The sequence below is a fragment of the Canis lupus genome, chromosome 15 (assembly GCF_011100685.1).
Source record: "Canis lupus familiaris isolate Mischka breed German Shepherd chromosome 15, alternate assembly UU_Cfam_GSD_1.0, whole genome shotgun sequence".
Lineage (NCBI taxonomy): Eukaryota > Metazoa > Chordata > Mammalia > Carnivora > Canidae > Canis > Canis lupus.
This window is the reverse complement of record NC_049236.1, coordinates 13,231,290-13,258,664: the sequence shown is the minus strand read 5'-3', so window position 1 is coordinate 13,258,664 and position 27,375 is coordinate 13,231,290. Positions and strand designations below refer to the sequence as shown.

Below are 27,375 nucleotides of genomic sequence, written 5' to 3'. Positions count from 1 at the left end.
TGATTATTTGTACAAAGTGAAATGAACATGTGCAATAATATTGTAAAATGTTTATTAGTCTAGAGTGTGCTGAACGTTCCTAAAATATATCAGCTTCTCAGCTTGCATTTAATGTACTGTTATAAATGATATCACATCCTTCCAAGCCGATTTTCCGCTTAACGCTAAGCTTCTTTGCTGGGGAAATCGTGTTTTCAGATCTCAAGTATGAAAACATTGTGGGGTTAGACTCTCCCTCCTCCTCCCCACCCCCCAGCTCTGTCAGTTAACTCCCTAGAAATCCCGTCCTGAATCTGGCCGGGAGGGACAGGGCAGTTGGTCAGGCCAGATGGAGGTTGGAAAAGGAAAAGGCGGTGTGAGTGAGCTGTGTAGCGGGAACAACATTAGACTAGAAATCCAGGCTCAGATTTCAGGATCTGCTCATGAATCTCCTGCTGTATGACCTTGGGAAAGTCCCTTCCCCTCCTTAGGCCCCAATCATCTCCATCAGAAAATGAGAATCTCTAAAGAGACTTCCAGAGCTAAACATTGGTGTTTTCTATATCCCTGCCTGCTGAGTCCTGGAAGACCAGATGAGACACTGGGAACTGAGCAAATCAACTGCTATAGAAAAAGTCTTATTTCTTTCCTATAATTTTGGCAAACTTCTACTCATCCTTCAAGGCCCTGCCCAGGTTTCCCTCCTTTGGGAAGCCTTCTCCGATCTCCTAAGCAATCTGTCAGTGAGTCCTCTGCTGTGATAGTACCTCATCCTCATGTCCTTTATTATATTTCTGACCCCCACCAGCCTGTGCTGTTCCCATATCTTTGTCACCAAGGCCAGGCACAGAATTGTAGCTCAGGGCAAGATTACTGGATGCTGGATGGGGAGGAGCAGACTTTTGGGACCTTTAGACATTATTCATCACCTGGCCTGCATTCGAAGGTAGGATTTTCAGCTGGAGTGGCGAAGGGACCGGCCCAGGCTTGCCCATCAGCACCAGTGGAGTTCAAGGGATGAAGAAGGGCTTTGCAGGCTTTCTGGGAAGGGTCAGGTGCAACACTTCCTATGAGCTGTCACCTTCCCGCCTGTTACGGTCTGCATGTTTGTTTGACAGATTGCTTAGGAGATCGGAGAAGGCTGCCTAAAGGAGGGAAACCTGGGCAGGGCCTTGAAGGATGAGTAGAAGTTTGCCAAAATTATAGGAAAGAAATAAGACTTTTTCTATAGTAGTTGATTTGCTCAGTTCCCAGTGTCTCATCTGGTCTTTCAGACTCATGACTCAGCAGGCAGGGATATAGAACATACCAATGTTTAGCTCTGGAAGTCTCTTTAGAGATTCTCATTTTCTGATGGAGATGATTAGGACCCAAAAAGGGGAAGGGACTTTCTCGCAAGGTCATAGATTCATGTGTTGAAACCCTAATCCCCAGTGGGATGGTATTAGGAGGTGAGCCTTTGGGAGGTGATGAGTCACGAGGGTGGAGCCCTCCTGATGGGATTGATGCTCTTCTAGGAAGGGACAGACAGTAGAGAGCTAGCCCACCCTCCCCAGGTGCGGACCCAGTGAGAAGGTGCTGTCTGCAGCCAGGAAGAGAGCTCTCACCGAACCTGACTGCTGGTGCCTTGATCGCCTTGATCCTGGACTTCCCAGCCTCCAGAACAATGAGAAAGAAATTTCTGTTGTTTAAGTGACCCACTCTTTAGTAATTTGTTATAACAGCCCAAACTGACTAAGACAGTACCCCAAAATGGGGGACAGGGGAGCCCAGCTAAATTCTAGGCCCCAGGCCCTGGGCACTCGGGGAGGTGGTGGTGGGTGTGTGGTTCTGGGTGTCAGGTAAGGGTATGGGGCTGGCTTTGGAGGTTGTGGAGGTGAACAGGCGAATGGGGAGCTTCTGGTTTCCTGGCTGTGTTCCCCTCCCACCCCTCTACCCTAAGGTTTCCTTGAAAGCCTCCTGCAGTGTGGTTTTCTCTGAGCTCAACCGATGGCCTGGGCACCTTGGTCCAGAGCAAGCCGACAGCCAGACACGCATTGGAGCCTGTGGGCCAGCTCGGCGGCTGCGTCCTCCTCCCTGGAGGCCCAGTCCAGGGAGGAGTCGTGCAGGTGGGAGCAGGGCTGGAGCCCCCTCCTCCTCCCCTCATGCCCTTTTCCCAGGAGGGGCAGAAAGCATTCTCCGTGAAGGCAGGTGAAGACGCTAACATAAGAAAAAATAAAGTTAGCAATAAGCCGCAAGGCGAGATAGCCAAGTGGAGGAGGGATGGGTGGAATCAGGGGAGACTCCCGCCCTCAGGTCCTGCCCGCATCTCATTCCTGGCTTCCCGGCAGAGCGGACACAGGCAAGCAGGCCACTTAGAGCGTCCGGGGCATGAACACAGGCCCTTTGCTTAGAAGGAGTCCAACCCCCGTGGTGCTGAGGCCTGAGAGGAAGGTCTCCCGTGACGTCCTAGCCCGGGGCAATGGTGGCCGCCACAGCTGCGGAGCAGGCTAGGCCGGCCTCTGTCCCTCCTCCTCCTCGTCCTGCTCCCTTCCTTCCACCTTCTTCTCCCCGCGCCGTCCGGTTAGCGAAGCGGTCCGAGGACACAAGCGCTCAGGCTGAGCCGGGGGCAGCCGGCAGGGCGCTTGGAGTGGGGAGACGGGCCGGCACCGACTCGGTGGGTGCAGGGCGACGTGTCCCCCAGGCCGCTGGGCGGGCGGGAGCAGGTGCAGCCCCTCCGAAGCGCGCATGCGCCAGATGTGGGCGGCGAGCTGGGAACGTCCTTCCCTAACTCGGGTCACCTCACAACCTCCCATCCAGGTGGCGCATCTTGATCTCAGGGTCACGGGCGACCAGGGCAGAGTGGCTCTGAGCACCAGGTCCGTGGACTCCCAGCTCGTCCAGGATGGGCCCGTACTCCTGAATCCTGGGCCTGGCTGTGGGCCTGGGTTTCCGTTTCCCCATCTGCTCGTTGAGGGCCAGGTAGCCCCGAGGGTCCTGTTACCTGTATCACCTGGGGTTGTGGAGATCTGAGCCCCCCTCTTCTGCCGCCCGGGGTCGGGGCAAGGAGCAGGCACAGGGACTGCTTCTGGCTTGGCCCTAAATACTGCAGATTGTCCTCCTCATCCTCCTCACCCTCACTCTCTGGGTAAAGGCTCCCCTTGCCTGGATGCCTCGGGGTCTGTGCCCAGATCGGGCCTCTCCCCGCCGCCTCACTGCCTAGGGGGACCTGGTACCAGCATTCCGCAGGCGGGCATGGAGGCTCATGCTTCAACCCTCCACTCAGTGTAACCCAGAGTCCTTACGGCGTGCACACGACTGGGCCCTGCTTGCCCTCCACTGTCCCCCCACTCACACTGCTCTCAGCACCCCTCGCCTGGAGACAGCCCTTGTGGCTCCCGGTCACTGAAGGCGGCCCTGGCTGCCGTGACTGACTGCACTCCCAGATTTCCGTGCTTAGCCCATCGGCTGGTTTCTTGCTCACAGTCTCCTGGTCCATGCAGTGACTCAGGAGCCCAGGAGCCTTCCACGCAGGGGCTCAGCCATCCCTAGTGCGCTGGGCTCCTCTGCACTCACCTGGTCCATGGGAGTAGAGGCGTGAAGGGGACCAGGTGGGTCTCTGGCCCAGGTCTGGGTGGCACACACCACTCGCCTTGCATTCCATCCACTGGAACCTGGTCCTGTGGTCACATCGAACTTTACGGGAGGCAGGGAGATGCAGTCTGGCCGGGTGCTCCGGGTGAGGTGGCACGGAGTTTGCCGAACCAGTCAGTCCTGCACGGCCTCCAGGGACTTGACCTTTGGCAGGACTGAGGGCTGGGCAGGCAGTCAGCGCCCCTGTTCACAGGCTTGGAGAAGCTGCCCACCTTGCCCAAGGCCATGTAGTGAGTGGGTGGCAGAGACCAGGCCACCTGTGCTCCCCCAGCCCTCCCCGGACCTGCTGGCCTCAGGCTCCTTCCAGATTCCACCGCATTAGGGGTGACCTGGGGCCCGGCGGCCCTCAGAGGGCAGCGGCCAGGACCGTCTCGGGGTCTCTGACTGCCTGGGTGCTGAGCCGGGCGGGCCGCTCCCAGGGGACAGGGCTGAGAGGAGGTAAGCCGGCGTGTGAACAGGTGGCGGATGCACCCATGAGACACCAGCATGACTAAACAGCTCCCGTGGCCGCTTCCAGCGGAGCCTTTTGAGAGCAGCCTGGTCACCGCCTGTTGCCATCCGGCTAGTGGCCCTCCCCTCCTCACCTGATCCTAGGCCGCCAGCCCTTAGCCCCCCGCCTGCCTGGCCACCCTGCCTGGGCCCCGGGGCCTCGGGTGGGTTTGTCCAACGGGAGGCGCCGGAGATCAGGAGGGAGCAGAGCCCATCGGGCCGTCTGTCCCCGCTGCTCTCCCCGCAGGTGTCAGGTGCTGGCCGGCTCTCTTGACCAAAGGCCATCCCATCTCTCAAGTTCCCAACCCATCACTCCCTTCAGGCCCCTGCTCCCAGGCCATTGCTCTGTTCTTTAGGTTTCCCTGCATCCTCTCCTTCCCCAACACCTGCTCCTAAGGAAACCCTCCTGGAATTCTCCTGTCCTGCGGGTGCTGCCTCTTTCCCGTGGCGGCCTGACCGATGCACCACCCACCTCAAGGCCTCTGTACCTGCTGTTCCCACCGCCTGGTACGCTCTTCCCTCTGGTCTTCAGCCTGACAGCTCCTCCTCAGAGAAGCTTCCCTAGAGAGGAGCCAGCTTTAGTCAAGGGGAAGCTCTCACTGGTCAGTCTCAGTCCCTTGACCCTGAATTACCTCTTTCATTGTACTTCCCAGGGTTTGAAATGTTCGTCTGGCTTTTTCCTCTGGCAGGGAAGCCCCGAGAGAGCAGGGCCTGTGTCTCCCTTGCTTGCTTCTGTGTCCCCGGGGCCTGGGACAGTGCCTCGCAGAGTGGGCACGTACTACAGATGTTTATTGAATTTATAAATAAGATGGATTTCATGTTCACATTAAGTAGCGTAAATAGATGAGTGCAGGGATTGGCAAGTCAATCATCTGAATGAATTTCAAGGGGGAGAGGATTTTTGGCAAATATGGAATGAATGAATGAATGGGTAGATGTGTGAGGGAGGCAAGGAGTTAATGAGTGACTCCAGGAACGGGCGTGTGGGCTTCTTTGCACGTCCAACGGGCAGCCCAGTGGTTTCCAGGAGTGTCTGGAACAGGAAGGCCTGGAAGCCTGTGGCCAGGCCGCGTGAGCGCTAGCACAGACCCTCCCCTCCTGAGGGAGGTCAGCGTGGACGGACCTTCAGCCCCACAGGGTGGCGCCTGCAGGTTCTGGTTTTGGACTCTGACTTCTCTGCCTCAAAGCCACTCCTTTTCCCACCAGAGCCTTTTCTGTTGGAAAGGTCTCCTGGGAAGGGCACACCTGTCAGCCACCTGCTCCTGAGTCCAGATTCATAGTCGCTCACACGGCCAAAAAAATCATCGCTGACCAGCTCCTCTGAGAAGTCTTTGTGCTGAGTGAGCCAGACCCAGCCGCCGCACTCGAAGGGCTGGGGCTCCCCTGGGGGCTGGTGAATAAAGTGGATCCTCCCGTGGCGCTGTGGGCGTCCAGCAGAGCCTACGCCGTCCCCTCTATCCTCAGTGAGGGGGCACCCGATGGGGCACCGTCGGAGACTAGGGGAGCAAGCACGAGCGCCCAAGCAGGTTGAGAAGGTGGTGGGAGGCCAAGGACACCCCCCGAGCCAGCATGGCACCTGTGGCTGCTTCATGCCCTTCTGGGCAGGAACAAACTTTCCTCATCCCTGAGCTCCTGTCACCATCACCCGGGCTGGAGAAATGGCCACTCCTATCCCAGCCGGACGCCAAGGCCGGAGGGAGGGTGTGCCTTGTCTGTGGCCGCGCACAGGACGAGCATCTCCACGTCTAACCGCTGTCCCTCAGCGCCTGCACAAGGCCAGGGCTCGGTGAGGGCGCCAGGCAGCCACATGGAGTTGAGGACTGCGGCTCTGACGGAGGTGTCAGCGTGTGTCCTGATGGCAATTGCAGAACCCTTCTGCTGTGGCTTGAGCTGTGTTGTCCCAAAAATTCATATACTGAAGTCCTAGCCTAGCCTCACACACCTCGGCGTGTGACCTAATATGAGGTCTTTACAGAGGTCACTGAGGTAAAATGAAGTCCTCACGGTGGGCCCTAATCCAATCTGTGTGGCGTCTTTATTAAAAGGGGACATTTAGGGACAAAGACTCACACCCTGTGAAGTTGAAGGCAGAGGATGAGTGATGTTTCCACAGGCCACGGGACGCCGAGATTGCCAGGAAACCACCAGAAGCCAAGACAGGGACCCGGAACAGATTCTCCCTCCCGGCCGTCAGGAGGACGTGCTGGCACCTTGATTTCAGGCTTCTCTACCCCAGAACCACGAGGCAATACATCTCTGTTGGCTAAGCCACTCAGTTAGTGGTGTTTTGTTGTGGCAGCCTGGGGGAGCTACAAACGCCCCGGTGTGCAGGCTTCGAGAGCTTTAGAGGTGAGGGCCTACTGTGGGCAAGCTTGAAGGGGCCGCACGGTGTGGTGGCCGGAGGGGGCTGGGGACAGGATCTGAATTCTGGTCCCCAGTCTGCCACCCTCTGTTGGGTGTGATCTTCCTGCCTGTGAACCAAAGGGGTGGCGGCTCATGATCTGTAGCCTGTACTTTCTCAGGGAGCAGTGAGAGGCGGCCCAGCCCGGGTGCCCCAGCCCTTGTGCCCCAGGGAGTGAGCCTGAGAGCTCAGCCTTCATTTCTGGCTTGGCGATCACCCCTTTGCCCTCGGTACCTCCTAACAGGGTCCCTAGGGAGCCTAACCTCCCCTCCTCTGATGCTCTCTCCTCAGCGCCCCCTCCCCACGGTGGCCTTGGTGCTGTGTGTGTGTGAGGAGGCCTGGCTGTTTGGAGAGGCATCTTCCTGGAGGAGGGAGCAGTGAATAGGCCCCACTGGTGTCCTGTGAGTTCCAGCGTGGCCTCCTCAGGCTGCCTGGATGGGTGGCCTGCGACCCCTGGACACCCAGTGCAGAGGCACAGTATGTCTTTGTCTGGCTGGGGCTTCTGAGGACCGTGGAGGCTGAGGATTACATGCCCCACCCATGTTTTCTTGGGGTCTCTAGTGGGAGGTTTGATGCCCTAGCTGTGTTTCTGACTTCCCTTCCCCACCCCCCCCACCCCCCCCACCCCCCCGCCTGCGATGCTTTCTGAAAGCCAGCCCAGGGATTCAGGCCACTTAGCACCAAATGGACAGCAGCATCTTAAAACCAACAATTTACAATTGTCAGATGGTTGCACAGTGTTTCTCTGCTCCCTGCTTTTCAGGGCCTTGAAGACCATGTCCAGGGAAGGTCTCCAGTGAGGTCCTCTGAGTCTCCATCCGCAGCCGGTGCTGCTTAGGCTCCTCTCAGTTATGCGTTTCATGGAGCTAGAGATGCTGGTTGGCAGAACCGAACTCATAAAGGTCCAGTGTTTGAAAGTGTGGGTTTGAAAAGTGATTGCCTGAGTGTACGGCGGTGGGGTATGGTTCATAGCTCTTGGTATGAAAAGAATCTGGAGGTCCTCGTGGTACCCACGCACGGTGCGGCCTGACCGGGCCAGAGCAAGGCAGCACGGCTGCGGCTGCATTAACGTAGGTGCTGTGTCTTGTGCGAGGAGGTAACCAGTCTGTTGTTGCTGACTCACTGGACTCCTCCCGACACGGGAATTCTGCGTGCAAACCTCCACTGGTGGGGAGCTCTACCCTCTTGAGCGGGCTCTGGGAGAAAGTTCTTTCTTCTCTTCTACCTCCTTGTGATTTTATTCGATAATATTTTTCAAGTACCTACTGGGTGCTGTACTGCTTTTACCTTTGTTCTCTGGCGCTCATTAAGCTTATTTGCTCTCCGACCTTCTGAAAGTCTTCTGTTTTCTAAACAGCGATCCCATCTTTCGGGACTTCTCTTCTCTAGGGAGGACAGCCCTTCCTCCTTCACCAGTTTTTCCCAGGACAAGGCTTAGAGGATCTTTCTTGATTGTGACCCACATTATCATTCTCCTATTAATCTTTGTCAGGAACTCCAAATGGAGTCTGGTGAGATCAGCGCCTCGGTTGTTCTGATGATGATACTCCTATTGATGCAACCAGAGGTGGGAGGCCCAGGTACTGTGAATCCCTAAGTCTCAGTGACCAGAGCTTGTGACCCTAGATTTTTCTTTAGCAATGGCTTATTCATTCTCTCCGGAAGGGACCTGCATTAAATCATACAGTGATTGATTTAGACAGCTGGGCTCCATTTTCAGCTTTTCCTTTCCCCATCCTCTTTGCTGTTGTACCAGAACTGTCCCCTCCAACCAATTCCCCCACCACCACCACCCTAATCAGGGCTTTCCAATTTTAACCTGTCTACATTGAAGAGAGTTAATTACTTGGAGTGCCCTAAGACTTAGATCAGAAAGTCATTTTCTCTCTCTAGGACTCAGTTTCCTCACATGTAAAATGAGGAGGCCAGTCCAGCTCCCATCCAGAATCCTCTCTGGCCCTGAAATCTGATGTGCCGGCTGTGTGAGCTGTGGGGATTTCCACTCCCATGACCCACCAGTAGGATCAGGGTTTTGGTGGCACCACTCACATCACACCTGGCAGAGGAGCTCCCTAGGGTCAGTGGGGGGACAGGTCTTCCCCCTGCCACCTGCAGATTTCAGGGAGAGGCACCCATCCACAGGGAGAACAAACATTAGCATCCATGTGGTCACCCCTCAGAGGAGCAGCGATTAGGTCTAATCAAAGGCGGGGGACATGTGCTTTCGCTGGTGAATCCCCTTGGCCTGGGAGCAAATCTCCATCTTGGCAGGAGGGACTCTTACTTGATCGGGGCTGAGTTCTACGAGCAACTGTAAATTCTCAGTAAAACAGCCCCGTTGGGCCTAATTTCAACCACTTAACCCAGAGGTTGCATTCTTGAAGTGCTCTGCCAAACGCATTCGTCTCCCGGCTGGGGAGACCACAGCTCCTGAGCACTCCTGCACGCCGCAGCTGCATCACCACCAGCCTTCCTGCTGTCACCTGCCCGAACGTGAGCTTGAGACTTGAGGTCCCCCGGGGCCCTTTCTTTCTCGCTCCCACCTGGGGAGTTGCCCAGTGTCCCTTCTTGGCAAATATAGGTCTGTGCTGGCCGCTGCAGCTCCTGTCCTTTTGTGACCAAACAGCTGGGCAACTTGGTGAAAGCCTGGTTGGCTTTGGGAGCCTGGCCTGAACGCCTAATTCAGTCGGGTGCTAGTCAGGTTGGCCAGACAACAGCTGAATTGGGCAAGCAGAGCCCGAACCCCTGGTCAGCTTAGTTAAATACCAGGCAGCTGGCCCATACGGTGCCAAAAGAACCCATCGATGTGGCCCCAGAAATGGGTACCTTCAAAACAATTGGGCCACACTATAATAAAACATTGATTCAGTTTGAATAACAAGTCAGCTTGGCCAAATCATACCAAAGCAATTGTTCAACTTAGTCAAACAAGCAATCAGCTTGATCAAACAACGCTCAAACAATCTGTCTTTGGAGCTAAATGAAGCCAAGACACCGAACCAACTCCTTATCTGGCCATTGGGTTAGACAATGCCAGAACAATAGGTCAGCTGGGTCAGATGATAGCAGCACACCCAGTCCGCTGTAAACAGCTGATCCACTGCCTCACACAACGTCAAAATATTTGGATTAATTCATTCAAACATCCAGTCAGTTCAATCAAACCCAGTCAGCTCGGTTAATGGATGCCAAAACACCCATCCAACTTAAACAGTCAGTCAGATGGAGCTAACAGTGATAGGACAACTGGTCAACTTGGTGAAACCACCAATCACCACAGCCAAACAAGCAGTCAACCCAAATGAAGCAAAAGCAACAGGTCACACTGGTCACCAAGCAGTAACAAAACACCCACTCCGTTCTGTCAAACAACCTCTCAAGCAGGAGAGGCTGTGTCTAAACATTCAGTCAGTTCTCTGAAGAGCTAGTTGTCTTGATACTGTGAAACCAAAACAACCACTTAGCTCGGTTGAATTAATGACAAGGCCAAGTACTTAGAGAGCACCTCTGCTCTGTCCAGCGTTCCCAGGCAGGCAACGCCAGGAGAGAGGGTGGACGCTGCCAAGCCAACGGCTCACTTGTCTGTGCTTCACCACGACGCCCATCCGCTCAGTCTCAGAACATCCAGAGAGAAATCAGACCTGTGTCTCAAGTGGATAAATAAACTTTCCAACGTGGAGGTTGGATTTCTTGGAGAGGAATGGGTGGAGGGGAGAAGACTTGAGAAGACTGTCTCCGTCCCTGCCCCCAGCCCCTTGGCGGCAGTAGGATGTGAAGAGTCCCCGCCAATGTCCCTTGTTGCAAAATGTTTGGGATGTGGATACTTTTCTCCAGAGACTGGAACAGCGAGGGGTGAGGCTGCCCAGTGCCAGCAGTGATCTAGTGGTGAGCCATGGCCCCGTGGGCTGCGGTAGTTAATTCGCAGTGCCAGGAGGCACTCACCACATGGCATGAGCTTGGTTTCCAAGGCCGGAGCCCTTCATGGGGACCAAAACTTTCCTACCAAATTCCAAGAGCGCTGGTCATCTCTCGTGCCTGGCTTACTAATGCCAGTGACCCTGCTGAGCTTTTCCTGCATGCCAGCGCTGAGCTAAGAAGTCCTTTGCAGACTTCAGCCCACGCTATCTTTACAAAACTCAGTGAGGTCAGCGCTGTTATTACCTCCATCTTACTGGGGAGGTTGTGGGGGCTCTCAGGGGTAAAGAAAGTTGACTAGGGTCATGGAGCTATTGAGTGGCAGGGCCAGAATTTGAAGCCAGCTCAGACTTTAGGGACCAACCGTCCCTTCCAAATGCTTGTTAAAATGAGGGGAAGGATTGAGTTGGCTTGCACTGCAGGACACCGGTGATGTGATGGTGTCACACGCTTGAAGGTGTGGCGGTGCATAAGAAGCCCCTGTACGCGTCTGTCTTGGCGGTGGCTGTAAGAGAAGAGGCCCTTCATCCTGGTGGAGACTCCAGTGTAGACAGGTTGGGAGCCTGAATTTCAGGAAAGCACACCCTCACCTTCGAGTCCACCCTGGTGCTAACTAACCCCTCTTGCCCAGGAATGCCAGATGGGTATTACTCACTCCCCCAGAGGCCAGTGGGCCCTGGGGTACCTGGCCCTCCAGGCAGCCTTGAGGTTTGGCTGATAGGACAGGGGGGCAGGCGACTTCCTGAGATCTGCTCAGCCCTCCCCACTAAAAGCCCCCTCGGCGCCTGCCTCCGGTACCTGGGCGGCAGGTCTGAGCCCACCATTGACCACAATTGACACTCTCCCTTCATTCAAGGAAAGTCATGTTGACTCACTCCCCACATTAGGCACAGACCATTTTATTGAACGCTAACGCAAATCACCGGGGCAGGAAATGTCGTAAAGAGAAAAGTAATCTTCTGACGGAAAAATAAATTATCAGCAGTGTTCCGAAGGAAAAGAAACATTCTTAAATAATTTCTCTTGCTGTTGGTATTGGCTGGCAGTGTGGGCCAGCCAAGCAAATGGTAATTTCCAAATTAGATTATACATTATGTCATATTAGTTTTATATTAGAAAAACAAACGGGATCAGAGGAGAAGTGCCAAGGTTGGCGGGCTGTGCTGGCCACGTGACCGGCTGTGTTTCCACTGCCGAAGGTTTAATGATTCCGGGAGAGGTGGAAGAGCAAACATTCAGCCCCGAGTGGGGGTGGGTGCAGAGTGGGGTGTCGCGGTGTCCCCCCGCCACCCCGGGTGGGAAGGGGCAGGGCCCCGGCCAGGCCTCTGCGCGTGTGGGCGGCGGCCAGGAGGTGGGGAGCAGGCCCTGGTCCTTTGCCAGGGGCCTGGGGGATGTGGGCCCTCCCAGGACGGGGCTGCTCCACGGACGTGCCCAAGTGGGGTCCCAAGGAGGGGAGGCCTGCTGGGGCCCCGTCGGTGTCCTCACTCCTGCAAAGCCAGGGGCATGTTAAGGAGCCGACTTCAATGCCGAGCCCTACCTCCAGCTCGCCCTTCCTGGGGCTGCTGCCTGCCAGGTGGTTTACCTGCACTGACTGACCTCCCGCAGCAATCCCGGCAGGGCAGGGCCACTGGGATCCAGGCTGTAGGGCCTGCAGCGTTCGCCGCCACAGCGTTGGGCGATGCGGGTGCCAACGTGAACCTCGGCGCTCTGTGACGGGGTGCCGGTGGGCGGTTTGCTGGCCAGGAGGGTCCCCACAGCCCCAGAGGCATCAGATCCCTGCCCTCTAAAGCCCCTTTCTCCTTAAGACCACTGCTCGGACTTCTCCGTGTGCACGCGCGTCTGTGAATCTGGACAATTTATCTTTTACCAAACTGTGAGCTTCTCACAGGCCGGGATCTTGTCTGATGATCTCTGAATACCTTGTACCCCGGACGGAGCTTGATGCTGCTGTTGATGGTCACCGCAGGGACAGGGAAAACAGTGGATCTAGGTGGCTGGAACTGGAAAGGCGTCGGGGGCTTTGGAGCCTGGGTGGGAGGGAGCTTGCAGACCTCTGACGTCTGCTTCCCAGCCCATGACGACGACGACATCCGTAAGGAGCCACAGGCTCCAGCCCTACTCGCTGCTGGCCCCTCGGGGCAGCCCCGACAGGAAGCCTATCTGCCACTGCGGATCTCGAAGCCTGCTCATTTGCAACTGAGAAAACTGATAGCGCAGGGAGAGTGAGGCAGCTCGTCTCAAGTCTCACCACCAGTCACCCACCTTCCCAGAGCACGCGTGGAGTTTAAAGGGGATCCCTTGGCACGGATTACCTAACCTGTATCTGGCAGTGCAGAACCACGCGCCTGGCTCTGACCGCATGGAGTTTGGAAGAAGAGATCAAAGAGAACCCAGGGAGCCGTCAGACAGCAGTGCAGGCTGCTGGTCCACCACCTTCAACATTCTTGTCCTCAAATACTTTCTATATTTCTCAGGACTTCTGGGCTCTAGTTCTAGATCCTTCCTTCGGCAGTGTGCATCCTCCCTCTGTACCTCAGGTTTTCCGTCTGTAAGTGAGGGCGGGCACGGTGCTCACGCTCTCTGAGGCGTGCAATCCCTTCTGGCTCTGACAGCCTAGGGTTCTGTGGTCCCAGAGTTCAGCCCAGATTCTCCCCCAGACCCCACTGCTCCTTGGAGGGAGGCAAGGCCAGGGGAAGCTGCAGTAATGCGCCCGGACCACCAGGGGGAGGGGGAGCATTCTGCAGGATTCCTGCTACCCTCCGTTCTGACCCCCCTGGTGGCCTGGAGGGTCACTGCCATCCTGACTGACTTCCTGTGTCCTCTGGGGTGCCCTACTCAGCTCCCTGGGATTGTCTCATGGGAAAACATGCGTATTCACTTGCCAGATCCACCTCGAGTCCCTCCTCTGGACCGGTCCCCTTGCTGAATGCTGGGGACCCATCTCTGCCCTTGGAGGAGCTCACATTCCAGTGAGGGGACAAAAATGCATGGAGGGCAGAGAGCCCAAAGGCAGGGTGAGCCGTGGCTGGGGTAGTGGTGGTCCCATGGGGATGCAGGGGAACCTTCCTGATAAGTCTTCCTGGAAAACAGTGATGTGTGGGCCCAGTTCTGAAGGAAGTCGCAGAGCTTGGCAAAGGGGCCGGGGGCGGGATGGATGCTCCAAGCAGAGGGAACGGCACCGGCAAAGCCCCAGGGGTGGGAGACTGAGTGGCCCCCAGGTAGGGGACTGCAGGCGCTGCGGTGGCCGCAGGGCTGGTGGGCAGGGGCAAGCATCCTTTGACACGGAAATGTCTGCTGACCCTCTCCTGAACACCAGGCTAGCTTGTGGAAGACCTTGAATGCAGTCCCAAGTCCCAAATCATTTTCCTTCCTGGGCTCTGGCCCGTGTGCCCAAAACATTTATAAGAGGAATTGGTTTCTAAATTTAGTTAATCGCTCTTTGGCTTCTCCCGTCTTCCCATGGAGATAGCGACGCTCAAGGGAGTTGAGACGGGAAACTGGCCTCGGGACTGGGAACAGCATCGGGGATTTTGTGCCCAGGACAGGTGAGAGAGCAAGGGAGGGGTGACCAGGCTCGGCCCGGCCGGCTGGCCTCCCCCTGGACGCCACTCTCCCTCGGGACACGAGATCCAGGAGCCTCATCAGTCTCCGTGGCCAGTGTCCTGTCTGGGGGTGTGCTGCCGGGGAGAGGGTGTGCGCGAGGGCCCGGTGGGTGCACAGGGCCCAGGTGGGTGCCGAGGTTGCAGTGAGTGGTCAAAGGGCAGGAGGGCAGAGAAGTCCCTTGAGGTAAGAGCTCTGTGAAGGGAAGTCCCAGAACAGGGGGCAGGCGGTGTCCTAGCCAGGGGACAGAGCCCTGTCAGCACGGGGCGGGCCCAGACCCTGGGAGAACTGGTCCTGGTGGGAGGGGACCAAGAGGGCAGGACTCCGGAGTGCCAGGAGCTTGGCTTGTGCTCGCTCGCTAAGGTGCCCCGCGGCCTCGGAGGGAAGCTCCGTTCCCAGCTGCGGCTGGCCGCGGCGACAGAGGCCCAGGCACGGAGAGGTTAGGTGACGGCCCTGGGCCCAGCCCCAGGTGTGCGCTCGGGTCAGCACTCAGCCCGGGGCACTCGGCCGTCACTGCCCTGCAGCGTGCCGCTCTGGCTCTTCGCGTTTCTTGCCTCCCCTCGTTCCCAGATGTGCTGAGCCACGGCCCTCCTCATCTGCACGCTCCGGGCTCCCGGTCAGCGACGCCAGCTCTCCTGCCCGTGTTCTCTACTCGTCCAATTCTCATTTGTTTCAGGTCTGCTTCATATGTCCTTTGTGAAAGTTTCCTTGACCCTCCCAGGTTTTATTTTATTTTGTCCATGCTTCCTTCCATCATCCATCCATCGTCCACCACCCATCCCTTTACCCTTCACTTGTGCCACAGGGATTTCTGGCTGTGTGGGCGCTTGGTCACCGCCTCCTCTGTGGTCCCCGGCACTTTGTCCGCAGCCCAGCACCAGCACCCTGACCTCCCCTGGCGGCCCACCCAGCCTGGGAGCTCCCCGAGGGCAGCCTGATGCTCTCCGGCCCCGGGGTTGCCTGACACAGACTCTGCTCCCTGTCCACCTCACCCTGACTCTTCTTTTACATAGAAAGATTCTTTTTTAAAAAATTATTTATTTATTTATTCATGAGAGACACAGAGAGAGAGAGGGGCAGAGACACAGGCAGAGGGAGAAGCAGGCCCCACGCAGGGAGCCCGATGTGGGACTCGATCCCGGATCCTGGAATCATGCCCAGACCGAAGGCAGATGCTTAATCGCTGACCCACCCAGGCGTCCCTACATAGAAAGATTCTTAAATTTGGTCTGTTTCTCAAAGAGAGAATTTCAGTGTCTGGAGTGACTTTGGGTTAAGATTGAGAGGTTTTTTTTTTTTTTTTTGGTTTTTGTTTTAGTGCCAAGAGAGACACTTCCAAATAGCTGCTATGTGAGGGGAGAATTTGAGCTGGGGACGCTGCTAACAAGTGGTTCCTTTTGCTTTCCTTAAGACCACAGGGTTACCCTAGAACTGTAGAGAATTCTGGACATTTCAGGGATGGCTCGGCTCACCTCATCAGCCTGGCCTGGGCAAACCTTTGCTTAAAACTGGGGAAGGCACAGTGAGTCAGTGTATTTCTGGGGGCTCGTGGGGGTTTGTTGGGGCGTGAGCCAGTACTGGATGGGATGGGCTGAACATTCGTCAGTTTGTTCTAGGTTATATTGTGGTAACAGACACACCATAGCGTGCCCCAAATAGGGGCTTTACAATAACAAGTTTACTTTTCCCCCACATTATATTTTGTCTGTGGTGGCTGTGGGTTGACTGTGGCTCTGCTCCATGTGTCCTCTCTATTCCAGGATCCTTGCGAGGGAGCTGTCCCTACTTGGGACACCATGTACTCAGGGCAGACAGCACAGAGAAAAATGACTGAGCCACACAATAGCTCTTAATGTCACTTTCACTCATGTCCCGTCAACCGAAGCCAGACCCATGGTGGAGTCCAATGTGAAGGCCTCCCACGGGCTGGGGACGTAGAAGAGCCTCTTGCAGGGAAGGGGGAGTGAAGGATCAGGGGCAAGAACACCATCCATCACAGGTCAGGACCTTCCTGAGGACTGAAACACACTGAGTCACCGTCCACTCCGCCAACCTTGTGTGGCCCGAGACATGCCTTCTACGCATGAGAATCCGCGGTGCCTACAGAGAAAACAGACTCCCAAAGTGGACCTGAAAAGTGTGACTCAGGCTGTGGGGCTTACGTAGGAGTGCAGAGGAAGGAGGGCAGGAGGAGGTGAGCCGCTCAGGGGACGGTTCCTCCCGTCCCTTGCCTGGCACACTCCTACTTTTCTTTCGCGGCCCAAATCTAGATGCCACCTCTGAGAAGCCCTTCAAGATCTACCCTCCAAGCCAAGTTTGGTGCTCTTCCTCTGTGCCCCCGAGCCCTTCTGCTTTTCATGTTTCACACCTACTTCATGGTATGTGATGTCTGCTTATGTGCCCGACTTCCCAGGGAGCAGCGGGACGCTGGATCTGGCTCCGATCTGCTCGTGAGACGTGAGGGTGTCCAGCTCTTCCCGGTTCTGTGTTCAGGGGCTTCATGCGGGCAACTTGAAAATCGGCCACGGTAGGAGTGTTTACATCCCAGAAGGCGGCAAGCCCTACAGATAAGGGCTGTTTTCCTTCCTCAGAGGCAGTTTGAATCCCTGGCCACCAGCCATTGCCCTGAGTGTGGACAGCACGGGGGCCAGGATGCGCCGTGCTCATCTGTCTTCCCACGGGGCCTGCTGGAGGCTGTTCCACAAGGCATGGCTGGCTGAGTGTGGATGCACTTGGCGTGGTGGCTAGAGCAGCGAGCGGATGCCTGTCGGGCTGGGCTGGAGTGCTCACCTGTGCCTGCTCTTCCTCCCAGGACCTCCACCTGCTGCCAGGCCCCCGGCCCTGTGCTCAGTGTCTCCGGGGAGGGATGTGACAGGACGGAACACAGAAGGCCTGTGAGCTTTTCTAGCCTTCGTCCTCCAAATCTCCAAGGTTTTGGAATTGAAAGTGTTTCCGGAGCAAGTAAAGGGGAGAAGAAGGCTGGGCTGAGTGTCTTGAAGACGTAAGGGGTAGGAGAGAAGGGGTGCAGTCAGCCCTACATGTCCTCCGCAGCTTTGCTGGGAGGTGATGGGAGGAAGGGCCGTGGGGTGCACCCAGGACACAGTGCAGCTGGTGGCAGAGGGTGGCCAGACAGATAGGGTCGGGTGTTGGGGGGGACCTTCAGGTGCAGTTGTGAGGCCCCGCGCTTAGGACTAAGCGCCCTGCTCCCGACCCCGTACCTTAATGTCATGTAGGATACCCCAAGTGTGGAATGACCCTCAGGGTAAGAAATTCCCCGGGTGGAGACCTGAGGTTTATACTGCCACTCCTGCAGGATTTAGGTCAGAGGTTGGCAGACGTTTTCTGTGAAGGGTCTCAGCTTTGTGGGCCATGCTGTCTCCGTCATAACTCTGTAACTCTGCACCGTCATGTGAAAGCAGCCAGAGACATACATAACGGAAGGAGTGTGGCCGAGTTCCAATAAAACTTTATTTATGGACACAAATTTAAATTTTATATGACTTTCATGTGTCTTAAAATGTTCTTCTTTTGATTTTTTTCCCCCAGTCACTTCAAAAGGTAGAAGGCGGGGATCCCTGGGTGGCTCAGCGGTTTAGTGCCTGCCTTTGGCCCAGGGCGCGATCCTGGAGACCCGGGATCAAGTCCCACGTCGGGCTCCCTGCATGGAGCCTGCTTCTCCCTCTGCCTGTGTCTCTGCCTCTCTCTCTCTATGTCTATCATGAATAAATAAATCTTAAAAAAAAAAAAAAAAAGAAGGCAATCTCCACTCGCAAGTGTGGCTAGATGTGGCCCGTGGGCCATGGTTTGCTGACTCCGATCCAGATGAGCGAGTGGATGAGCCAGGGCATCACTATGAGTCGGGGGGGTACTTGCACCTGGCCGAGTGGGGAGGCAAAGCACACCTGCCCGGGAAGCACAGCATGGACCTGTCTAGAGGGAGGACACCCTGTCCTCCCCACTCTGTGCCCAGCTCCTGCCAGCCCTGCCCCGGCTCCCTGGGCCCTGCTGCATTTTACAGCTTCCCAGGGTGCTTGCCTGCAAGAAGCTGGGCCCTCGATGGGCGGGCGCCGGGCAGCTGGACTCAGCGAGGCAGGCGGGCCGGTGGTGTTCAGTCTCCGGGAAATGAGTGTGGACACGGCTTGGGCCCAGTGGGGCGGCCCACCCTGCTCTGCCCAGATCGGGTTCCCGGCGGCGTCTGAGCACTGTAAACACAGCGGCTGGACAGGCCACCTCTTCTGAGGCCCACTGAAGGCGGCCCTGCCCAGGAGGAAAGCAGGATTGGGGCTGACAATTTGACATAAACCACAGGGCAGTGTCCGTGGCTGGCGAAGCCCAGAGACGCCCCTCCCCGCTGCCCGCATGCTCGCTATAGTGGCAGCTGCTCTCAATTACCGTCCCCTGTGGAGCCAGGGGTCTTTGGAGTGGGGAGATCCCTGAGAGATCCCCTAACTTCCCCTCCTGGCGGGGATGGGGAAACTGAGGCCCAGAGCAGAGTGGACTCTTGCTTAAGGCCAGGTGGCCATTGCCAGACTGGACTAGAAGCTTGGCCTCTAGCCTCCCAAGACCGGGCTCTGGACCCCTCCCAGGTGATCTGGACAAGAGAGACCCTCAAGTGGCACCTGGGGCTGTGCCCCTTCGCCTTCAGCTGCCCGCGTGGAGGTTCCTTCGGACCCGTCAAGGAGCACTGGAGTAGGAGTCAGGGGAGCTGATCATCAAACCCACCCCTGGCAGAGGGTCCTGGCCCCTCTTCTCAAGTCTGTGGAATGCTCATTTCCAGGTGATGGAACAGGTTAGGAGAGGTGAGGTGACTCTCCCAAGGCCACTCAGCTGGTCAGTGGGAGAGAGCCAGGATTAAGCCCAGGCTTCTCAGATTTCACAGGCTGCTTCTGCTTCATGCCCTTTTTCCAGCCCTCGCTCTGAGCTTCTCGTGAGACCCCAGGCAGGTCCCTGCCCTTCTGGGCTGCTGTGGGTGGTCTCCTAGGCTCTCTGGGCTCTTGGGACGCTGAGCTTGCTGCCCACCTGAGAGTCCCGCCACTGCGGATGAGCCAGGGCCCAGATGCCCTTAGATAGAGGCCTGCCCTGCCCCCTGTCTGCCTGACATCACCGGAATGTCACGCCTCAGGCCCCAGCCCTCAGCACGTCCCCAGCCCTCTGCCCAGGACCACGCGGACCCAGAGCTGGGCCAAGCCCAGGGCTTGCTAAATGCTCTGTAAGGGACTCACCCAGGGCAGCTCTCGCTTCTCCTTCCTGTCCCGCCCCAGCCCAGCCACCGCCGTGGCACTTGTCAGACTTTGCCAAACTGTCCCCCTGGAGGGTTGTTTCGTGCCTTTACGTGCTTAGGTGAGTGGACATAGGGAGGACAGCTGATGAGCACCTACTGTGCGTCAGGCTGTAAGGGTGAGCACACGCTGGCTCCCATGCCCCGCGTAGCCGGCCTGCTCTTCCCATGGGAGCCCATCCGTGGCAGGTGCAGGACACACGTGCATAGGAGCACGCCGTCCCGTGTGTGCAGGGGCAGGAGGCGCCTGTGTCCCTCAATACCTGTAGCCACTCGCTGTGCACACCAGCCCCTTGGGTTCGGGTGTGCCATTGTCAGAGGACACACGCGTGCACACTCGGATGCACAGCCCCGCCCGTGCAGACGCTCTTGGACGTTTCCACTGGCAGCTCTGGCAGGCGAGCCGCCACCCAGACTGGGGATTAACAATCCTCACCGGGGTTTTTAGGCCTTCACCTTTGTGTTTCCGACATTTCAAAGTTCTCTTCAGAATGAGATCTAAGGATGGGGGGCTGGGGGATCCGAGAATGGAAAAGCAGGCAATTTGGAAAATTCTTGTCATTTTTGAGTTCTTTCCAAAGACACCCATGGGAGCCGCAGCGGGGTCTGCGACGTCCAGCCTTGGGCCGGCCCCATGGTTGCGGAGCGGCCTCCTGCCTCCCCCGGTGCGGCCCAGCCTGTTTGCTGACACCAAGCCCCCCACACTCTCATTGCCTCATCCCCACCGAGGGGTCCTGCTGGAGAGCTCTGGGCACGCTCAGCTTGCTCCTCCCCAGACAAGGCCACCCCAGCTGCACACACCCTACTGTATATTGACAGTGACAACATCTGCCACCGAGTGCTCACTGAGTGCCAAGCCCCGAGTGTAGGCGGAGGGTTCCGAGTGCTTTGCATATATTGATTTATTTTTACAACAAACCTTGCAGGGTGAACTATGGCTATGTTCAACTTACAAAGAAACCGAGGCACAGAATGTTAAAGCAAGTGGCCCTAAGTCACACAGCCAGGAAGTGGAAGAGCCAAGACTCGTGTCCCAGCAATATGGTGCCAGAGTCACCATCTTAATCGCTCCACTGTGCTGCGTCTTGAGACACAGGGCAGGGTAACCTGGAGAGGTGCCAGGACCTCAGGCCCCAGGGAAGACCAGGAGGAGAGGACCTGGGGGCCTACTGTGTGCCAGGCCGTGTCCTGGAAGTGCCCACTGGCCCCTCTGCCATCAGATTACCCCACAAGCTCTCCTCTGCCCTGCAGCTGGAGGGCCCTTCCTAATGCCCAAATGTGGCCCTGCGGGCTCAGGCCCTCTGGGCCCTGCGAGTCTCCTTCGGGGTCCTGGGCTTCCCGCCGTGAGGGTTCCCACTGGGGGCGGCCAGCACTGCGAGCGAGAGCGCTCTGCAAACCGGCTGGGCTGTGCGGTCATCCGAGGCCTGACCGTGTGACAGCCGCCCAAGTGGCTGCATCTTTGTCTCTGGTCCCCCTGGCTGCCCGCCTGCCCGCCGGCCTCCCGCCTGCCATCCACATGGTAGAAACGCCAAGGAACAAGGGCTTTCCTGTCTTCTTCTCTTTCCCCTTTTTCTAAAAATAAGCTGGAACCTTCCCCTCATCTGCCCCCAATTTTCTCCTGCTTGACCCCAACGACCCTGCGCCCTCAGATGAGGCCACATGTGTGCCCACTGCTGGACAGATGGGCCGACCCCTCAGCGCAGATGGTGGGAGCGGGGAGCCTGCCCTGGCCTCTGCCCCAGCCCAGCCGGCCCCTCCAGCTATGCCCTTCCTGGGAACAAAGCATCGAGCCAGCCCCTGGTCTGCGGGAGGGGGTGAGGGAGAGTTTGTTTATAACAGGAAGCTCCACCCGGGTTTTATGAGCTGTCATGATAATAATAATCATCGCCCACATTTATATACACTGAGCACTTTCGCATCTGTTATCTCCTCTGGTCCACGCAACAAATCCTCGACATTGGTGTTATTGTTAATACTCCGACTGAGCAGATGAAGAAACCAGAGAGGGTGATCTACTTCCCTAAGGTTGCACAGCAGGGCAGGGCCAGGATTCAAATCCAGGGCCTCAGGTCTAAAGCTCAGGACCCTTCCACTCTCCCTCTGTCTTGCTTATGTCTGAACCCAGCAGCAGTCTTGCAGTTTGTGCCCAGGCATCTTCGTGGTGTCGTTTGAGCTGCTGTATTGAGGGCCTTGATGCGCGTGGGGCACGGCGCTGGGAGCTCCAGCTCAACCCCAGGGGGAGGGATCGCTGAGCCAATTTTGAGGGGGAGGAAGCTGACCCAGAGCCATCATGTGACTTGCCAAGCCTGCTGGCCGTGAGAGCTGGCGTCAGGGATTGGGCCGAGGGCTGCCCGACTCCAAGGGTTTCCTTCGCCAAGAGTTCACAACACTTGGCATCATGTGCTTCATTGTGATCAATTAACTTCACCGAACACGTCTCGAGCACCTGCTCTGTGCCGAGCACTGGGACGTAGGGGTGAAGGAGACGCATAGATGCCGCTCTAGTGGGGCTTCGTGATCTAGTGGGAGACAGACACGGGAACGGCAATTATGGCCCAGGGTGCGAAACCATTATTAGCCATGATAGTTAGCTTTGCGCGGTGTTTATAGCCCACCGAGGGCCCCAGATGGAAATCTGGCCGTTTCCATGTCTGCTGAAAATGGTCTAATGGCTTCCCTGTGGCTGTAGCTTCACATTTGAGCCTCCCGGCCCGGGATTCGGGGCCCTCGCCGTGGGGAAGAGCCTCCCTCTGCATCCTTGACGGCCTGCCTCGCGCTGTGCTCCCACCCCGAGCGTCCAGAGGTTCCTCCCACGCAGGCCGTTCCTCCTCTCATGGCTCTATCTGGCCAGCCTCTGCGTCCAATGCCGCCTTGCCCAGCCCGGCTTCCTCTGCAAAACTCGGCGCACATGGTGCCGCCCCAGGCTGGCAGGGGGTGGGGGAGGCAAGGATGCCAGATTGGGGCAGGGAGACAAATCACTTTACTCTGTGGTCCTCAGTTTCCCCTTCTGTAAAGTGGGCTGGAGAATAAGACCTAACTGTAGGAAGAGACAGTGGATGAGAGGGCAGCCCAGTGGCTGGCGGGGCTCTGAGCAGGCGTGCAAGCGGCCTGTGGGGCGCAGAAGCTTCCTGGAGGGCTACCACCGAGGGAGAGCCCTGGATGATGTTGCTGCCTGCTGACTGTGTGCAGGGTGCTGCTCCAGGCCCTCTGCACGTGTTAAGCCATTTAATCCTCGTAATGGCTCTATGAGGCTCACTAGCCCCATTTTCCACATTGGGAAATTGAGGCACAGAGAGATTTTTATTCTTTATATATATATATTTTTAAGATTTCATTTATTTATTTGAGAAATAGAGAAGAAACAGAGGCAGAGGGAGAAGCAGACTCCTTGCTGAGCTGGGAGCCTGATGCGGGGCTCAATCCCAGGACTTCAGGATCGTGACCTGAGCAGAAGGCAGATGCTTAACTGACTGAGCCGCCCAGGTACCCAGAGGCACAGAGAGATTAGGTGACTTGCTTAGGGTCACACAGCTAAGGAGGGGCAAAGCCTGGGTTCAACGCAAACACTTGGCCCCAGCACCCACACCCTAGCCACCTTGCTGTTACAGGAAGGGGAAGGGCGCTGGGGGTGGAGGCCAGGGCCCACTTACACTCTAGGACAAATGTCACCGTATTTAACAAAACAAGGCTGGGTGCCCTCATCCCTCAGGTGGGGAAATGTTGGCTCCGGCTCTTCCCACCCCAGGACAGGGAGGCCGTCTCTGTGTGGGGCGCGCCTGCTGCTCAGCCGGGGTGATGGGGCCCTGTCTGGGCGGCTGGGGCTGGGTTCCAGTGTTGCTCCGGCGACAGTGGCCACTCTGAGGCAAGCAGGGAGGCATTCTTCTCCCTTTGCAGGAGAGGGAAGTGTGACCCAGGGAAGAATAAAGGGCCAGTCTCCAAAATGGCAACTGGAGGCTGAGATCTGGGCTCGGAGGCCGGAGTGTCTCCTTGCCGGTGGTGACGGCCATCGTCGGCGACTCGGGCGCTGCTACCTGGTCACAATTGGTGGGAAAGCCTTTGTTAAGCGTCTAGCGCCAGGCCTGCTCACAGCACCCGCTCAGAAGCCGGACACTGCCCTCCCTTCCTTCAGGAAATGAGTGAGTGAGCAGGTGAATGAGGGAGTGAGTGTAGAAGTCACCCAGGCCGGGGGAGGGGGGGTGCCCTCCTGTCCCCCGGGCAGCCGGGAGCTGGTGGCGTCTGCTCAGCCCTGTCCCCGGCCCTCCCCGCGGGGCACACGGTCCCATGCCAGGGCTTCTTCTGGTCTCCCTGCCCCCCCAGTCTCCTGCCCTCAGTCTCCCCAGTCGCCAAGCTGGTGCAGGGTCCTGGATGGAGACTTACTGGGCTGGGTCTTCTGACCTGACGTGCGATTCATTTCTGCCTGGAAGCCAGGGGGCGTCACTCAGTCTGGAGGAGCCATGACAAAAGTGACTCTCTGCCCTCCTTGCATCCTACAGATGACTCTGCGTGTCCTGGCGTGTGTCCAGCCTGAAAAAGGCCGAGCCAGGCTTGTGCAAGACCAAGGGCCAGAGCTCAGGACCCTTCCTACAGAATGGGGACTGCCTTCCCCCTCCTTCCCTCTCGTCTCCTTCCCTTCCTTCTTTTCATGGTATTTATGTGGAGGATGGAAGGAGTAGGAGGCTAGGCTAGGCGGGCTTTATGCAGTGGAGACATGTCTGGGTGGGAGTCAGGAGACTTGGATTCTGGACCTGGATGTGTCACTAATTTACTGGGTCACCTTATGTAAGTCATTTTTCCCTTCTCAGCTCTGGGTGTTCATATTAATAATTTGGGGAAGGCGGCTGCCACTTCCATCCTTTTACTTGGCAGACTTATTGTAAGAATCAGTTCAATGAAACATTTCTTTGTTCTCTTATCTGCCTGCCCCCATCTGACCATCTAACACTCTCCCTCCCCACTTCCTTCCTTCTTTCCTTCCTTCTGCTTCCACTCATCTATCCTCCCATCCATTTATCCACCCATCACCCATCCTTCCATCCAACCATCCATCCACCCATCCACCCACGCTTCCATCCACCCATTCACTCACCCATCCATCCATCCATCCACCCTTCCATCCACCCATCCACCCATCCATCCACCTTTCCATCCACCCATCCATCCACCTTCTGTGTCCTCGCTTTGTGCCATGCACAAGAGAAGGACCCTACCATTCAAGGCCTGGCTTAGTCACCTCCAGGTGATATCCCACCTTCCCATCCCTATTTCTTCCCGGACAATGTCTGACCCTCTGGTACCACACTCACCAGTCTACCTTTTGTTGTAATGAGTCTTAACCAGACAGGGAGGTCCCGAAGGGCAAGGACTCTACCTGATCGGTGTCAGCGCCCTCAACATTGTTCAGCCCTCAGCATCAGGGAACGTTCTCTGAGTTCACAGCATTGAGCCTATCCCCACTCTAATCCTAATTCATCCCCAGCTTCCTAGGATAGTTTGAACCAGGTAAGGAGCCTGGGCATCTGCATAGCTAACAGTTGCCTCTGGTGGCCTCTTCTCTTTGGAATCGTAGTCTCATTCTCCTAAGAGAGAGACATCCTTCCTCCCTCTTCAGAGATCCAGAGAGATTGCACCCGACCCAGGGTTCCAGAGCAGACTGAGGGGAACTTTGGACCAGAAGCCGGACCTTCTGATGCCAGCTGGTAACCCGCATGGTCTCACTCACTCAGGAGCTTCCGGGAGACCTGCCACGTGGGCAGCCGGCTCTGAATCCTTGATTTCCCTGTCCGTCTTTCTCTCCCTCGACCTACCTAGCCAGCGCAGCTAACCCGGCTGTACCAAGGCCTGCGGGCTGTGCTGGCCAGACACGGGAGCTGGGTGGGGGGTGGAGCATGGGGAGTTTCTGACTCGGGCTTGTTCCAGAGCCACCAGGCCTCCTCTGGCTGGTGAGGCTCGCCCATTCTTTCCTGGCCAGCTGCGGCGGTCCCCTGGGCCACTCTGAGTGACAGGGCACCAGGCATTCCCCTGGTGCCTGCAACGTGTCACTGGTAGCTGAGAGCTGGCCCCCCAGCTTCTCTCCTCCCAGGGGCCAGACCCCGCAGGGAAAGTGCACTTGATGGGCGGGCTGTAAACGAGCTGTCAGCAGAGGTGGTCTCGCTCCGCTGCTCCGCCCCCTCCCTCCGCGGAGCCCTGCTAGCTCTCAGCCACATTGGAAGAATTAGGGGCGGCTGGCGGAGGGAGGCGGCCGGTTCCCATGGCGGGGACCATGCATAAGTCCTAACACATTGGCACCGCGTGTGTGCGCTGCCTGCAGGAAGTGGGCTCTGGCTGCGCGGACGCTGTCCTGGGGACTCTGCGGCCACTGTCTGCCCAGACAGCCTTTCTCCCCGACTGGCCTCATGGCCTTTCTGGACCAGGGAGAAGCCTCTGGTGTTTTTCTTTTTTGCATTTGTTATGGCTTCTGCTCACTGTGTGTGGAAAGGGTCAAGTCTGGGGTGTAGCTCTGGGGCCCTCCATCGATGACTCTCTGTGTGACCCTCTCGTCTCCACGTTCCCATTTCCTTACGGGGCTGCCGTGTCCTGGAAGTCACTGGGTCGACCTCCTGCATGCAGATCTTCACCGAGTGTGAAGAGCCTCACGTCTGCTCTCTTTACCCTTGATATCCAGGTTCTGTTGGTATCTTCATACCCATTTTACAGATAAGGAGACAGAGCCTCAGAATAAAGGTCATGCTGGGAGTCACATGGCTACAAAGTGGGTCTGGCATGTTACAAAGCCCATGATCTTTCAGCTTCTCTGTGCCCTTCTAGAAGTCCAGTGTCCTACAAGTCTTGGGCTGTATGCCCAACCCTGTGGGGCTGGGGGGTAGGTGGGGGCCATGGTTCCTGCCCTCATTGAACCCAGGCAGTCGGTACCCCCAGGCTGGGTCTCGTGCCTGTGGGGGTGGGCACAGCCTGAGTCCCCAAGGACTGCACGGCCGTGGAGTGGGACAAGAATCACAAGGGCAGTGCTGAGGGGGATGAGGACCATGTCGATACCCCACCCTGCAGAACTGTAGAAACAAACTTGCTGTTTCTCTCCCATTTTGTGGAAACTCAACTATTATCAGGAGTCACAGTAGCTAAAAATGTCCAGGGTGCCAGGTTCTTGCTGTGCCCTGGGTCAGCCTTTCATTTTTTTTTTTTTAAAGATTTTATTTATTTATTCATGAGAGACACACACACACAGAGACACAGAGAGAGAGAAAGAGGCAGAGATGCAGGCAGAAGGAGAAGTAGGCTCCATGCAGGGAGCCCAATGTGGGACTCAATCCCAGGTCTCCAGGATTACGCCCTGGGTTGAAGGCAGTGCTAAACCGCTGAGCCACCCCGGCTGTCCTGGGTCAGCCTTTCATACTCCTGTTGTCACTGTAACCTCAAAACCACATTGTGCACGCGGTCCTCTTATCATCCACACCTTAGAGATGAGGGCAATGGGTTCCATGGGGTGGAGGCCCTGACTCGAGGTCTTCAGACTCCAAGTGGCCAAGCAGCGGTTTGACCCCAGGGCAGTGCGGGACTGTGATACTCTCTTGGCACCTTCCTGGGAAGCAGGAGGGGGCAGGAGCCACCAGCAGCCCTGCCTAGCCCAGCCCAGATGGGAAGCAATGAGATGGGCTCGTAGGGGGCACGGGAGAGAATGGGTCAGAGCCGCAGGGCACCTGAGATCAGCTTCTCTGTCCAGTAGGGTAGTTTCTGGAGATTTCTGGGAGGTATGGTGGGGGCTTTGGGGTACCTGGAGCCTGGCCCCAAGATGGGGTAGGGCAGGAGATTCTAGGTCCGGAGCATCAGGAAGGGCAGGCCTGTCCCGGTCTGGGCAGGGCGTGCATGCTTCGATGGCACTAGAACATCCAGCACTCACCTCACAAAGCTCTGGGGCCGGAACTGGCGACACATGGATTTGATTGCTTGGGAAATCTGCTTGGGGGGCCTGGGGTAGGGACGCAGAGGTGGAACAGCTGATCAGCCTAAAAATAGCACAGCTTAGAATTCCTAGGGGCTCTAGGGTGCCCCATTCCAAATTTGGAAGTGGCCCGGAGTGTTCTCT

At 57.0% G+C, this 27,375-nt stretch overlaps 1 long non-coding RNA gene across 2 annotated transcripts in view; it reads left to right on the top strand.

Moving 5' to 3' along the window:
* The window catches only part of LOC119869351, a 43,866-nt gene that overhangs the window by 10,915 nt on the left and 5,576 nt on the right, over nucleotides 1-27,375 (top strand). The window contains exon 1 of one of the 2 annotated variants that reach the window (XR_005370256.1): nucleotides 23,200-23,431. The exons of the other annotated variant lie outside the window; for it this stretch is intronic. This is a non-coding gene — a long non-coding RNA (uncharacterized LOC119869351). Of the gene's footprint in view, nucleotides 1-23,199; nucleotides 23,432-27,375 lie in introns of those variants that run through there. 2 annotated transcript variants of the gene reach the window in all.